Below are 14,131 nucleotides of genomic sequence, written 5' to 3'. Positions count from 1 at the left end.
GAGGTATATATATGTGTGTACCACAAGCAGCCTCCACATCCCATTCCTTCATTTCTTAACAGCCAGAGAGGGGAGATTTGGGTCCCAAGGTGAGCAGGAGCCATGTGTGAAAGATAAAGAGGGACATTCAGTGTTGCAGCATTAAGGGAAGTGGATCTTGTGCAGGGCCTGAGCAGCCCTGCTGGACCTTCTCAGTGCAATGGTAAGACATTATTGAGGAACAGCTTCTGCCCTTCGGAAGCGAGACCTATCGTACGGGGACTAGCAAGTCTCTCACATTCTGCATGCATTTCACTGAAATGTTTTTCCCATCTACCGTGCCCTGAGGGCACCTGCATCTCGCATGTTGCTAGCTATGTGTTGCAGGATCTCCTGCTCCACCACACCAGGAGCCCAACACAGCTGCTCAGCCTGATCTGTGATTCACAAAGAGGCTGTGTCTGCCATGTGGGGTACTGGATTGGGAAGGAGGCTACAGCACTCTGGAATACATGCCTTTGATCAGTGCCTTGTGTGGAAAGAAGCCTTCCCAGAAGGCAGAGAGGTGCCACGTCCTTTCTTCCACCACCTGAACGGCCACGTCCGCTTTATGACCCTGTTTGCACACACGCCCCTGGCAAATAAGCCTACTGGCCCCTGTGGAGGCACAGGGACTGGTGACAAAGGATCTGGAAATCTGTACTACTGTATAGTAAACTAGATAAGAAACTAGTCAAGGTGTAGCAGAGGCTGGAAAGTAAAGAAATAAAGCATTCAGGTAGCTGTAGTCAGCTTATAGGCATGACATTTGTGGAAAATACCACTCCGCAGATGCTTAATGACCAGTAATATTTGAGTTGTAAGGACTAACCATATAGAGTCATTGATGAGCATTTAGAGCTTTCAAATCTGGAACTCTCCTCTAATGATCTCAAGTAACAGAAAAAGTGCCATCACATTTGATCTAGAGTGACCTGCACTTCTAGGGCACCAAGAACATTCTAAAGTGGGTCAGTAGGTAAACAGGTCAGGTGAAGCCCATGCTCAAAAGCACTTACCACTTTCCACTGACTGTAGAAGTCATAAGTGACTAGTGCAGAGCAAGGTGTTTCTCTGGTGGTATCCAAAGCTGGCTGAGGTAAATTTCCCCCTAATGTCTTGCCCAAGCCAGTCCAGATCACAGAACAACTAGCTCTCCACTGTGAAAGACAAGGTTAAACTGGATAAGGCATGTACAATAGGAGATGCATGCAGGAGAAACCCCAGCCATGTCATGATCCTGTGGCCACTCAGCTGTGCCTGGCACACCTCCCAAAAAATATAATACACAGTGGCAAGTTGCTCCCTTCTGCAGCGGGAAAGCAGAGACAGATCCTTACCCACTTAACCTCCCCACCTGCAGAAATACTTTTTTTTGCATTAACGCTTAATGTCTAAGATGTTTACTGGGGAACATCCATAAGCATTGCTTCAGTCCATCAGCTAACATACTGATTCACAGAGACAATGCAGAAGAGGAAATGCAGGAAAATCTATGTAATTAACTGCAGGAGTAAAAGCAGACATGCTATTTATAGGAACTGCAGTTTGGGAGGACACAAAAGTTAATATCCTTACTGCAGTGCTGCCAACTCTTGCTATTTTATGGTGAGTCTTACAATATTTGTTGCTGTTCTTAAAACTTTGTATCCTTGTATAATGGGATCTTGCAACAATCTTAGCTCACTAAGGCAAGAAACTGAGGTTGGAAAAAGCTAGAAAGTGGGAACCCCAGAAGCAGAAAATAAATAGGAGAATATAAAAAGACATAAGTTTATGTTTTTTAAAACACTGTAATTCTTAAAACAATTCTGTGAGTTTTTTTAATCTTAGTAATTTTTAACACCAAGTGCTTGGCAATGATTCTACTCATATAGAAGCTGCTGTAGGATTTCCTGTACACATGGAGTCAAAAAATCAGATTCATATATCTCTGAAAAGAAAATACTGTCTCAGGATATTGTTCCTGAATGCCAAATTGAGTGTCTCTTAAAATTAAGAGATATTTAATGAGCCATCATGCTTACGTTTTGCTATATCTTGGTTTCTTAAAAACTTCTCCCCAAAAGGCTAATTAGAGCTGCTTGAATGAGTTTTTACAAGGATTTGTCTGAGGGGAGCTATGTCTTCACTGGAGAATTAACAAAGGGAAGTTGGGGCTCTTCTGCTATTTGGTCATTAGTCAGGATTGCTTGAAGAGAAAGTTGTGCAAACCAATATTACCACAGTTTTTTTTGCTGACTAGTCACTACGGTCAGATTCGCCTTTGGATTTTTTGACTCTGCAGGGCGAAAACAAGGCTCCCATTGAGCTCAGATGCTGGGTACGCAGAGAAAAGAGGTGGCTGCAGGCTCTTTCTCCTTCTGGGAAGGCGACTGCTGCTTTCAGTCTGCTGCAGGTCTAGGGCAGCACTGATTGATTGTCTCCTGCCTAGCACTGAATCAGAATGGCCAGGCTTAGTAGAAAATGGTGTAAATGGCCTGTAAACAGCAAGATTTGAAAAGAAAAGGAAGTAAAAACCTCAACAGCAGGAGATTGAAAGGGTGACTTTCCCGCCTTTGGGGAACTCATCTGTAAGTACAACCGATTGGAAGAAATTCTGGTGCATTGAGCCTGACTGCTTTGTCTGAAACCTAAGAGCCTGAAGAGCTTTTGCCTGAAATTAAGGCAGCATTCCCTGTGGTACCTGCTGGGTTTGTCAGGAGACTCGTGATGCTGCTTATGGGGAAGTTTGCCCAGTCTGCTCTGCCACTTGCCCCAGTGGCAAGGTCTGGGATCCCTGACTCCACAGCATCCATCCCTGGTAGCTGGGGCCCTTCTAGCTGCTCAGGCAGCTTGCAGGCTTCTTAAAGTGTCTGCTCGTATTAGCACAGAAACTGTCAAATTTGGTATTTTAGTAACTTGCATCCTGAAAAATACTCCAAGGAGTGGTTTGGGACCAATTCAGACTGTCTACAAAATAATATAACAAAAAGTAGAAAATTCCTTGTAATAGAGCAACACAAGCTCCTGACTACTTGTGCTTTTAATATCTATGCCCAAATTCAGTGCTGAATGCCAAGATCCAACTATACAGTTGCTTGCTACTCCCTCAAAAATTCCAAGCACAGACTGCTAAAAGACCACATACTTTAAGAACACTGTGATATATGTCAAACTTACTGTCTGTGTTTATATTATATGCCACTGACCATAAGAAATAAGTCATACTTTTGGCCTACTAAAGCTGATAAACGTCAGTGGAGACCTGCTTTTAATAACAGTATCTAACAAAGTGTTTCTGCAATGCTAAATAGACCTGATCTGGCTTTTACTGAAGTCAGTTCAAGAGATCTCATGAATTTCCCAATAGTTTAGAAATCTGTAAAGATTCAGACACTCGTTATTTGGGTTTTTTTCTGGTGTAATAGTGAAATTGGTATTCTCTAGGTATACTGATTCATCTTACCATTCTGTAGACCTCTCTATTGTGTAGCAAGCAATAGCTAGTCAAGGTTGTCTGGCAGTGGAGTGTGTATCAGCATCAGATACAGCTAGGTACCAGTGGGGAATGTATGTCACAGAAACAGCTGAAAGATGGTTTCTAATTCAGCATTCACTAATGCAATAAATAGAAGCTTGTACATCAAAGAATGTATATTAAAATGGGAGGGGAGGCTTTTTACAATCGACTAGCTTTTCCCTTGTTTGGAGAAACAGAAAATGAGTGCTGGCATTCTTCTGATCTGGAAATAACTCTCAGTGGTGGAAAAAATAGGTATTTTTTCCCTCCCTCTTGTCCAGAAGCTGAAACTTCCAACCAGTTCCCCATGAACAGTACTTTCATGGTGCTGTGCTGGCCTATTGGCTCAGGAAATTGCTACTCCTGCTTTGTCAGCAGTGTCAGTGATCCATAATTCTTTCCTTACTCCAGTCTTCCCTGCTGGCCTTAGTTTAAACAGGTTCTTATTGTCTGTGCTTTTATATTATCAGGTAACAGTGCTAATCCCTGCATGACTGAGAGTGACCATAAATAGGCTATATATACTCTACAGCACCCACCATATGTACAGAATACAAACACATATACATTCACCCATTGTGTGTATACACATAGTCTGTACATACACACACTGGATCTATCTCTGCTTAGTATATAACAATGTAGTACAGTGTGTAGGAATGATAAGGTAATCTAAGAGATTTCAGTAGGTCATTGCTTGCCTCTATTAAATCAATTAATTACATTCATTAAGCCACAGCAGTAATTTCACACTGCAACTCAAGCTCCTGTATGCCTTGCAAGAAAAGCACTGGACCTGAGATAAGTAATGTTTTAAATAAATAATACGTGGGAAACCAGAAGGAATGCCAGTGAAAGGGTGGTGTATCAACAGTAGTTAGAAGAAATCTGAAGAGCAGCCAGCATAATAAATTTAAAGGGTGGAGGAGAACTGCAATGGCAACACAATGTTTTGATCAAAATAAAGCAATTTTTACTAGTAATGAAGCACTAGCCCGTGATTTTTTAGAGACCCATGCATTCAACAACTACAGGCTGCCTTTCAAGTTTAGAAGCTAATATATCTTCATATTAAGAAAGGATATATCTTATAATTCTCTTTTAACAAAGCACCAGACAGCTAACACAGCAATGAAAAAGAGAGACTTCTTTTTTAAACAAAAAAATCTCACAAGTTTATATGGCTGGAATTAGAAGTCCAGCCAGTAAACTGTGGTGAGTACTGTTTATTCTTAATACGCTGATTTTCTTTCCACTATTACTCACTCTGCTTGGTTGCAACACAAAAACCTCTCCACTCTTCTGCTCTCTGGCCCTCCTTGCCTGGTCTTCTGACTCCCTCTCTCCTAGCCCAGACCTTGGCCAGATCAGCCTGACAAACTGTTGCAAGGTATGTACATCAATCAGGGGAGTGCTGAAGTGTGATCTGCAACCAGCATAGCTGTGCCAGCAGAAACCCTAGTATGGATTAAGACATATCAGCAAAAGTGCTCTTTTACAGGATGACTTTCTTTTTTTTTCACAAGAAGGCTGCAACAAACTTTATCAGCATAAGTGGAGTTTTCCCAGTCTAATCTGCAACTGGAGTATAAACACTTTGCTGAAGTGCAGCCTATCAATACCAAGCTACCTCATACAGCACTCATAGCATAAATTTGGCTTTCTGCACTCCAGACGTCAATGTTAATAAGAATATCTCCTAAACTTAAACCATGGCCTTGGCTCTCTCTCTGCCCACTTCCTCACTCATCATCCTGCTTTGCCCTGTATCATTCCTCTCAAACATATCCAAGACCGTGTATTTCACCTGACCACCATTTATTGTGTAGTCTGTTCTTCACTGTTACATTCTCCACACACTTTCTACTACCTCATGCCTTCCTTCAGAAAATTATCTTCCTATTACTGAGATATGAGCATTTTTGTATCAGACTGCTAATGCAAGGCATACAAAAAATGAATCTTTTTGCTCCCTAAGCCCCTCTAATGTACAGAAGAAAAATAGTACATTTGGGTCTTTTTTATTTGCCCTCTGATATTTGGAGTGTTGGGACTCATTTTCAGGCAATCAGGACTAAGTTCCTGCTTTAGTTTTTACATGAAAACTGAGATTCTCAATAATGCAACCTGAGTATCTGTGGGTTTAAGGATTATTATTTTTTATCACCTGTCTTTTGCTGAACAAACTAGTTCAAATCCTACGATACTTCTTTGTTCTCTGCCTAAAACCAGTGAAAAACACCTAACCCCCTCCCCAGCTCCCAGAGTTCAGGCGATGTCAATGGGGGGAGAGGGTTGCAAGAGGAAGCACCCAGACCTAAGCTGCGGTTCCACCACCAGTGGCTGTTTATACTGAAATGATCAACAACTTAGGCAATGCCCTCAGACCTGAATGGTCACCCTTCAACTTCAGTCCTAAGACTCCATTCACCACAGGGCAGCTAATTTGGGAAGAAAAAGAAGTCTCACCCTATAAAAGGGACAGAGGAGCTTCTAGTTCTCTGTGCATACAGGGCGACACTGGGGGAGTTACACTTGTGCTGGTATACTAAGGCATTAACATCACTCCTGAGTAAATATCTAAGAACCCAGAAAGTAAAGGATGCTTCCTGAAGGGGCTTCAGGTATCGCCATGGTCACTGATTGCCGGGACTGAGATCCTGTCTTTTAGCATGTGAGCATAAAGCCTTGAGGTTCTTCTGGGAGACTGGGAACTTATGTGAGAATATGTTATTTAAATATCAAGTGACTCAATTTGACTGATAAAACAGATAGAGCAACTACGCAGATAGTAAAGAGTTCAGTCGAATTGTTCCCCCCCACCTCAAGCTTCTCTGTGGGTAAGGGGCCCATATGCAATCCCTGGGGCAGAACTCTGTCTTCTTTGACTCTTCCATTCTTAAAAGAAAAGCAGAAGCAAACCTTGGGCACAAGCACCAGCATATACTCTCCTGGAATGCTTAATTTTTAGCTCAATTTTTGGTCCCCAATATTGTTTTGGTCTGTGCCACCTACCAGTCTTTCAGGCAATGTCTGGCCAATGGTTTGGAGCATAATGTGTACTAGGTATTTGGGAGGGGATTGTGAAGGAGATAGCTTAGCTCTTCAAATGTGAACAGTACTATCCTAATAGCCTGCAGAGACTGGGCCCTGGCCCGTTTGATTTATTAGTATACAAGCAGCCTCTGAGGCTGAAATTTTGTCCTTTCACACTTCCATTTAACCCATTATTTTTATCTCTTCCCTTTATATTATCTTCTCTACCCGACTAGCTTTCTTTGTCCCCACAGTGAACGAAGAAAGTAATTTTTCTTACCTGCAGACAACATTCACCCTATTTCCCATGTCCATGCAACACACAGCAAAATTAGGTAGTGCGCTAGCCCCTAGCTGATACCTGCTCCTCAAAGGATGAAGAAAGCTCAGGAAGCACTGGCTGATGTCTTGTTGGACAAACCAGTTCTTAAATCTCTTTGCAGATGGAATATTCTCTGCAGCTCATTGACCATCACATGAAAAAGCCACTGCTGTGCTTCATTTTCACATCATGAACAAATTGATGGCACAGCTGGGAACTCTTATAATCTCTCTGCTCCAGATGTTTCTCTCCACTTTCTTCCCACTATATAAAATCGTCTTCTTTTTTTTCCCTAGTGGTGGTTTTAATCACCTTACAGAAAACATTAGGTGGGTTTTGTTGATTGCCCCACAAATTAAGGAGTCCAAAAGACCCCAAGAGAGCGTCAAAATAAAGCTTTGAGTTGGTATTTAATTAGCATTTATCAACAAAAAGATTTTAAAGCAAATATTAGTACAAGCTTACTAATAAAGGCAAGTGTTTGTGTAATGTCACTTCCACTCATTTTCACCTTGAAATATTTTAGGTGTTGATGACCTGGAAAAGTGAACAAGCGGTGAGTACTGTACAGACTGTGGGCAGTAGGAAAAACTGTTTGTCTAAATTCAGTGTTGTGACAACTTCGTGATAGAGACATCAGGCTCTGGTGTCCTTGGAGTGTAGGTGGGTGGGTGAGTCACTTATTGCTATCCTGACATGCCATAAGTAGGTGGCTGTACTCTGTTGTCAGAGTATGGTCCTTCAATTTTTATTCAGTGAGAGACATCACCATTTAAAAATGGATTTATTTTGGCTCACACTTGAATACCCAGTGTCATTTTTCATTCTGAGCAGTGAGCTGCTTAAAAACAATACACTTTAGACCTGCCTACTGCTGTTTACCAGTCCCATAGTCTCAAACCACTTCGTCTGCTTCAATGCAGTGCAAGGTGTCCGATGCGGATGGTATGGCTGGAAGCAAAACTGCAGCCAAAAGCTACCATGGAAAAGTGCTGTACTATAAATATCTTTTATCGCTGGTCATGCTACCTATGACAGAAGCCATACATAGGAAAAGGCGTAGGAAAAATGTGTAAGCAGCATGATGGGTAATGCACTTATCTTATTCAAGACATCATTTCCTCAGAAGACTGGAAAAATGTGCAGATGCAAGAAATGTGGTATTGCTGCTATCTAAATGGGAGTTTAACACTGGGTTCCCTGAAATGGTTTTGGTTAACTGTGAAAATCTGTCAGAATTATTGGCACATAATATTGCAGAGAAACTTCAGAGTTTATAGTTGCCTCCAGTGAACTGCTGCAGAGCCTGTAGTGTTTTGCTAAGGAGCAAACACTGCCCACTAACAACCATGGGGCTGAGAGGGTCGTTACAGAGCTATTCCAGAAGGGTTTGTTAACTGAAGGTCTTCCCTTACCATCGTTAAAAATGAAACATTCATCCACACTAACATAGTTTTGCTACATACCCAAATTCTTAATTTTCTGACAGGCTGGACAAAGCTCTTAGGAGAAAGCCCTAGAAATGTCTGAATCATTAATGTCCAAACCAGCCAACCACAATATGACAATTTGAAAGACCTGTAGTCAAGCTGAAAGATACTTGTTCAAAACTGTCATTCCTCTTTCTAAGAGTCCTCCTTCCACACTGTCCTGTGGTCTTAGGAAACAGTGTGGACCCCAAAAGCAGCACCAATTCTGCAGCCCTAGCAAGTTTCAGATTCAGAAACTGGTTATCTTGTTTTGGGTTAATTTTTTTTCTCTTCTTGGAGAACGAAGAGCTTGTATTAAATTTACTTTTCCCTCCCTATTATGTTCAATAGAGAACTTTCCTTTGATATGCCCAGGCACAGACCCATTTTTGTATTTCAGCCAGCACAGCCTGGTCTAAGTGCCGCTTGGCCTTGATCCAAAACGGAAGGGCCTTTCCCTGTTCCCTAGATATCCAGCTCCGCTGTGCTGGTATCTTGGCCCCCAAGTGCTGTAGGCATGGCCACCAGCTCTGAACACATTTGGCCTTCCCCAAGCAGTCTTTTTTTCTCTTCCATTTCTTCCTCCCAGCTCCCGTGTTTTACCATCTACCACAATCACTTCAGTCATCCTCATCAATCCAACCCAAGCCATGAGTCAGTTTGCTTCTCCCTGAAGGCTGCAGGGATCCAGCCTCCTTTTTTCTCTCACAGTCCCTGTTTCTCTTGAACTCAGTGAGTTCACTTTGTTCCCCCTCTCCTGAAGAAAAAGCCCCCAAGAGCTTGTACCTATACACCTCTTCTTCATAAAGCAGCTAGTTCAGCTAACAGCCTTAAAAACCACAGTTAAATGGTTTTGTCTTTAAGAGATATGGACAAATTTGAGTTTGGCACAAGTAGTCACAGCACCATTAATGCTAATATATTTATACCAGGGACAAAATTAGTCTAAATTGTCTGTTTTCCATTTAAAATAACTATCCAGAATAGAAGATGTGCACTCTGTCTAGCAACACAGTTCATTCATCGTGTCTGTTGCCTGTGTCTGTTGTGGTGGGCTGTTCTTTTTAAAGATTTCAGTAATAAAAATTTTTCCATTTCTACTAATATGCCATTGTTTGCAAGTTTGGACAATTCAACATACTTTTGATAGGTTTTTAAGGATTAGCTCTTGCATACTGCATGCTTATTTTAGTACAAGATAGACTGCTTACACATATTTCTTCAGTTATAATTGAATTTGCTGCTAGAAATAAATCCCTACAAATACACATTATTTTGAAAACCAATAATGTAGAGAATAATAATTTATAGTGAATATTTAAAGTTTCACCGCGGTTTTCTGTCAAAGGCTAAAGGTGAACATATATGGCATTTGGAATAGAATTAGCAAATGACATTAGACTAGGAAGTGAAAGTGCAGCTTCCTTATCTTTCTAGCACCCAGTGTGGCAGATCTCATGATAAAAATGCCTCATTTTCTGAGATTTCTTTTCCAACATTTCCTTCACTTGAAAAAAATGGAGGTGATTTTTAAAAAATCAATTTAGTGACCAAGTGAGTTATATGCACGCAGAATTAAAAAAATGAAATCCTTGCTCAATTTATAGCCTGCCTCAATTTCAAGAACAAGCTTTGCAAGCTACCTGCCTGTCTCAAGGACAGCAGGATATAGCACGGCCTTTGCCAAGAAACGGAGTCTTCTGGGTCATGTTTGGATAATTACAGTCAAGGAAGTTTCCAATAAGTCTGCTTTTAACCTCTGCCTGCTCTGTAGGTCAAATGGGGACTGCCTTTCAAGCTCTGAACCTGACCCCACCTGCACACAGCAGTGGATGAGGTTTTGTAGAATGTTCTTTCTTTTCACCATGGATCACTCCGAGGATGTATGTCCTTGCTCTGTCACTAGTGACAGGGTCTACCCAGGACTGGGTCATCTCCCTGCTTCACCCACTTACCCACTTCATCGAGTTTCCTAATTAGCTCCTTAGGTATTGCCTGACATGGGGACCACCTCTCACTGTGGGTCAGTGTAACAGCATGCTGCATAAAGGGTCCTTAATCTTCTTTGGTACCTCTAGTTTGTATTTCAGTACCACATTACACCAACCTGAGAGATTAATATAAAAACATAGTTGCTGCTAGAGCATGTAGGTGCTCATGCTCATACACGGCACTCATCTGGGATATTTGTGCTGCTCTTGTCCCTGTTCCTTTGCTGTAGGTCACCTGCCCCAAAGCAGAGATGACTGAGCAGTGCATGTGAGCTTCAGCGTGAAGCCTGGTCATGTAACTCAGCCCCCAGTCGTGCAGCCGCCGTTGTCTTGATACATCAGGGGAACCCCTGGTGCTTTATTCTGCTAACCAGCCTCAGCAGAGGAGTGGTGACAAGCACTGGGGGCAAAGTGGAGTGAGAGCACCCCAGGTAGCTATGTCTAGCTGTTACATGAGCTGGTACCTAAGCCCTATGAAATAGTTTTCAGCTGTGTTTGTAGGCTGGAGGCAGCATGTGGAGCAGCAGACCTTCAGAGCTTCAGGCAGCTACAATAGCAAATCAGTTTCTGGTGCACTCAAACCAGTGGTTTGTCACCTGTAAACATAAGGTGAAAACAGACAGGAGAGCACAGAAGCCAGCTGAGCACCCAGCAGAAGTCTGGAGAGAATCACAACTCACACCTCACACAGTGGTCCAGAGAAGCCACCACAAGTACTTCAGACAAAAAGGTTCTGCTTTTTTTCCCCTTTTGCACCTCTTGCATGCACATGGACCACTGGCTTCAAAGTAGTACTAGTAATAATGTAATGGACGTGGCAATTTAGCAAACAACAGTGAGAACAGAGAAATGTATAGCAGTGGTCGTCCAAATAATGATAGGGGAAAACCCATTCAGACAGCTACTTTTGTAGAGAAATGCCACCAGGAGATATGTACATATGAATCTGATCTATTGACAAGAGTGGGCAGAGCTAAGAATTCCTCCAATACATCACCCAGGATCTGCTTTGATAATGCAGGAATATAGCTGGTTTTGTGCAAGATGTTGGCTGCGATGTGGGGGCATACAAAGGAGAATAGAATCACAGAATGATTTGGGTTGAAAAGGACCTTAAAGACCATCTAGTTCCAAACCCCTGCCATGGGCAGGCACACCTTCCACTAGACCAGGTTGCTCAAACCCCCATCCAACCTGGCCTTGAACACTTCCAGGGATGGGGCATCCACAGCCTCTCTGGGCAACCTGTTCCAGTGCCTCACCACCCTCACAGGGAAGAATTTCTTCCTTACATCTAATGGAAACCTATCCTCTTTGAGTTTAAAGCCATTATCCCTTGTCCTATCACTGCATGCCCTTGTAAAAAGTCTCTCTCCAGCTTTCTTGTAGGCCCCCTTTAGGTACTGGAAGGCCGCTATAGGGTCTCCTCGGAGCCTTCTCTTCTCCAGATTGAACAACCCCAATTCTCTCAGCCTGTCTTCATAGGAGAGGTGCTCCAGAATGAAACATTTAAAATTCAAGGCTGTCTATATAAAAGGCAGTGTAGCATGAATGGCCTCATTTGGAGCAGTTTCCCATAATAAGGTTTGGGAGGAAAAGCTGTCAGACAGCTAAGAACTACTTATAACCTTGTGTTGATTTGAATTCCTTTAGTTTGGTATAAACAGCAGAATATTGATCACACTGGTCTTAAAATACGTGTGATGGGACATTATTAGCATTCCCCCTTCCTTCAAATATTTTATGTCCACACCTGAAACACTAGAAGGAAAAAGTGTCATTCAAGGAACAAACTGTTGCACTTAGGAAGCCCTCAAGTTCTCATATTCTCACTGGGCATGGCTAGGGCAAAGAAATCAGCATCTGTCTTTTCTTCTACCGTGGCTGTAATTCCTCCTGCCCAAGGTACGGAGGCTGTGCTGCAACACACCTCCACTTCTGTCAGACACTTCTACCACAAAGTCAGTGGATGCTGACACAAGCTATTTTGTTATCATTAAAGTCCATATAGCTTTGCCAGCTTGGCAATAATCTGCGATTTAGAACGATAAGTAGGCCAGAGTGTCTTGATATTTACAGCCTCAGCACAGTAGCTATTTTCCTTTAATTACAAAATCGCTATGGCTACATTAAATGCCAGATGCTTCTTGTTACCTTGCAGTTCCAGTTCACTTCAGTTAATGCCTTGACTAGCACATCTTGACTGAAGCACCTTTTTCCTTCTGCCCTTTCTTTTCCCAGCTTAAGTATTTCCTTGCAGTGGTCATCTGTTCATAATCCAGACAAATGCAAAACAAATAAACCAGAATGGAGGCATAGTGGGCTTCGATATAAGGGGATGTTAGTTATATCCAAGGGGCTTTCCGAACAGAAAAGGTCACTTCCCTTCTCTCAGTGGCCACCATCTGCTGGGAGGCAGGTGCTCACTTCAGTGCATCCACATTCTTATCAAACTGAGTTGTATTTTTTTAAACTTCAGAGCATGGTGATAGCGAGCATGACACCTGCGTAGAGGGGTGGAAAGCAGGAGGGGAGGCCAGCTGCTGTGTTCTTCTTGCCCTTCTGTGCTCCTTGGCTGGTGGATATTGAGGGTTGTAAACAGAGAGCACATGGATGGTTTCTGAAAAAAAACCAAAAACAAAAACAAAGAAAAACCAACCCCAAAGCAACCAAACAAAAAAAAGCCACAACAGAAAGTAACTTCTCCAAGTCAGTGCAAGCTAATTATAGCAACTCTGTGCCAAACTGTCATAAGCCCCACAGTGAGCAGACACGGCTTCAGGGAGAAGGACCTGTGGTAAGTGTTTCTGTCTCGCAGCTATTTCCCTGGCTCACAGTCCATAAGCGTATGCTGTTGTGATTGAAGCCAGGAAAAAAAAAAAAATCTCTTTCCTGTCTGGCTTTTACATTATGTGAATCTCAGTGGCAACCCAGAGCTAACCTCATAAGCCCCTGGGGAGGTCAGGCTGACGAGGTCAGAGAATGATGAGCATTTATGTTTGCTATAATTGTGATTTATTTCCCATGTAAAATTCACTCATCTCAATAAAGATGCATGAACTATTGTTGAGCCTACATAAACTGTTTCATACTCATCAATAAAATGGGTTTGAGGGCATGCTGGGGATGTAACTTCTCTGGTGCTAGTTCAGTATGCTGCTAATGCAGTATTCAGTTCCTGCTAATGTACACTATGAGATTGTGTCTAATTGAATTTGCAAAAACATAAAGTGCCATTTAAGGGGAACTCATATATGGTTAGATGAATGTGTAACCCAGATGCCTCTGTAATTCCTTTTGATGTCATTAATTTGATTTGCTGAATTGTTATTTACAGACTCTAGTTCCATCTAAACCAGAATAAACCTCAGAGAAGGAACCACAGTAAGTACTTTCAGGAGTTTGTTGGTTTTCTGTGCAGTAGCACTGAAGAATACTGATGTCTCTTCATATCTTGTCTTCAGCCTTGTAACTTCATTAATATCATTACACAGAAATATCACAGCACTGACAAATGGAAAACAAAGCAAAACCAAGAATACCCAGAGAGATTACTGAGACTGGTTTTGTTCACTTAGGTATCACTGTAGTCCAACGAGTGTCAGAATCAGTGATAGTGAAGTCAAGAGAATTTAGGTCTCAATGTATCACAAGTGTAACAGAAAAGTAGTGTCCCGGTATCATAGCTTGGTCTTCTGACAGTCCATTTTTAATTATTTTGTGTAACTCACTGCATGTGTGATCATCCAAGTTGCCGCAAGATCAAGCAGACAACAGAACCCAGCCCAATCTT

The sequence above is a fragment of the Haliaeetus leucocephalus genome, unplaced genomic scaffold (genome assembly GCF_000737465.1).
Source record: "Haliaeetus leucocephalus isolate CR32 unplaced genomic scaffold, Haliaeetus_leucocephalus-4.0 Scaffold712, whole genome shotgun sequence".
NCBI lineage: Eukaryota > Metazoa > Chordata > Aves > Accipitriformes > Accipitridae > Haliaeetus > Haliaeetus leucocephalus.
Note: the sequence above shows the minus strand (reverse complement) of the source record.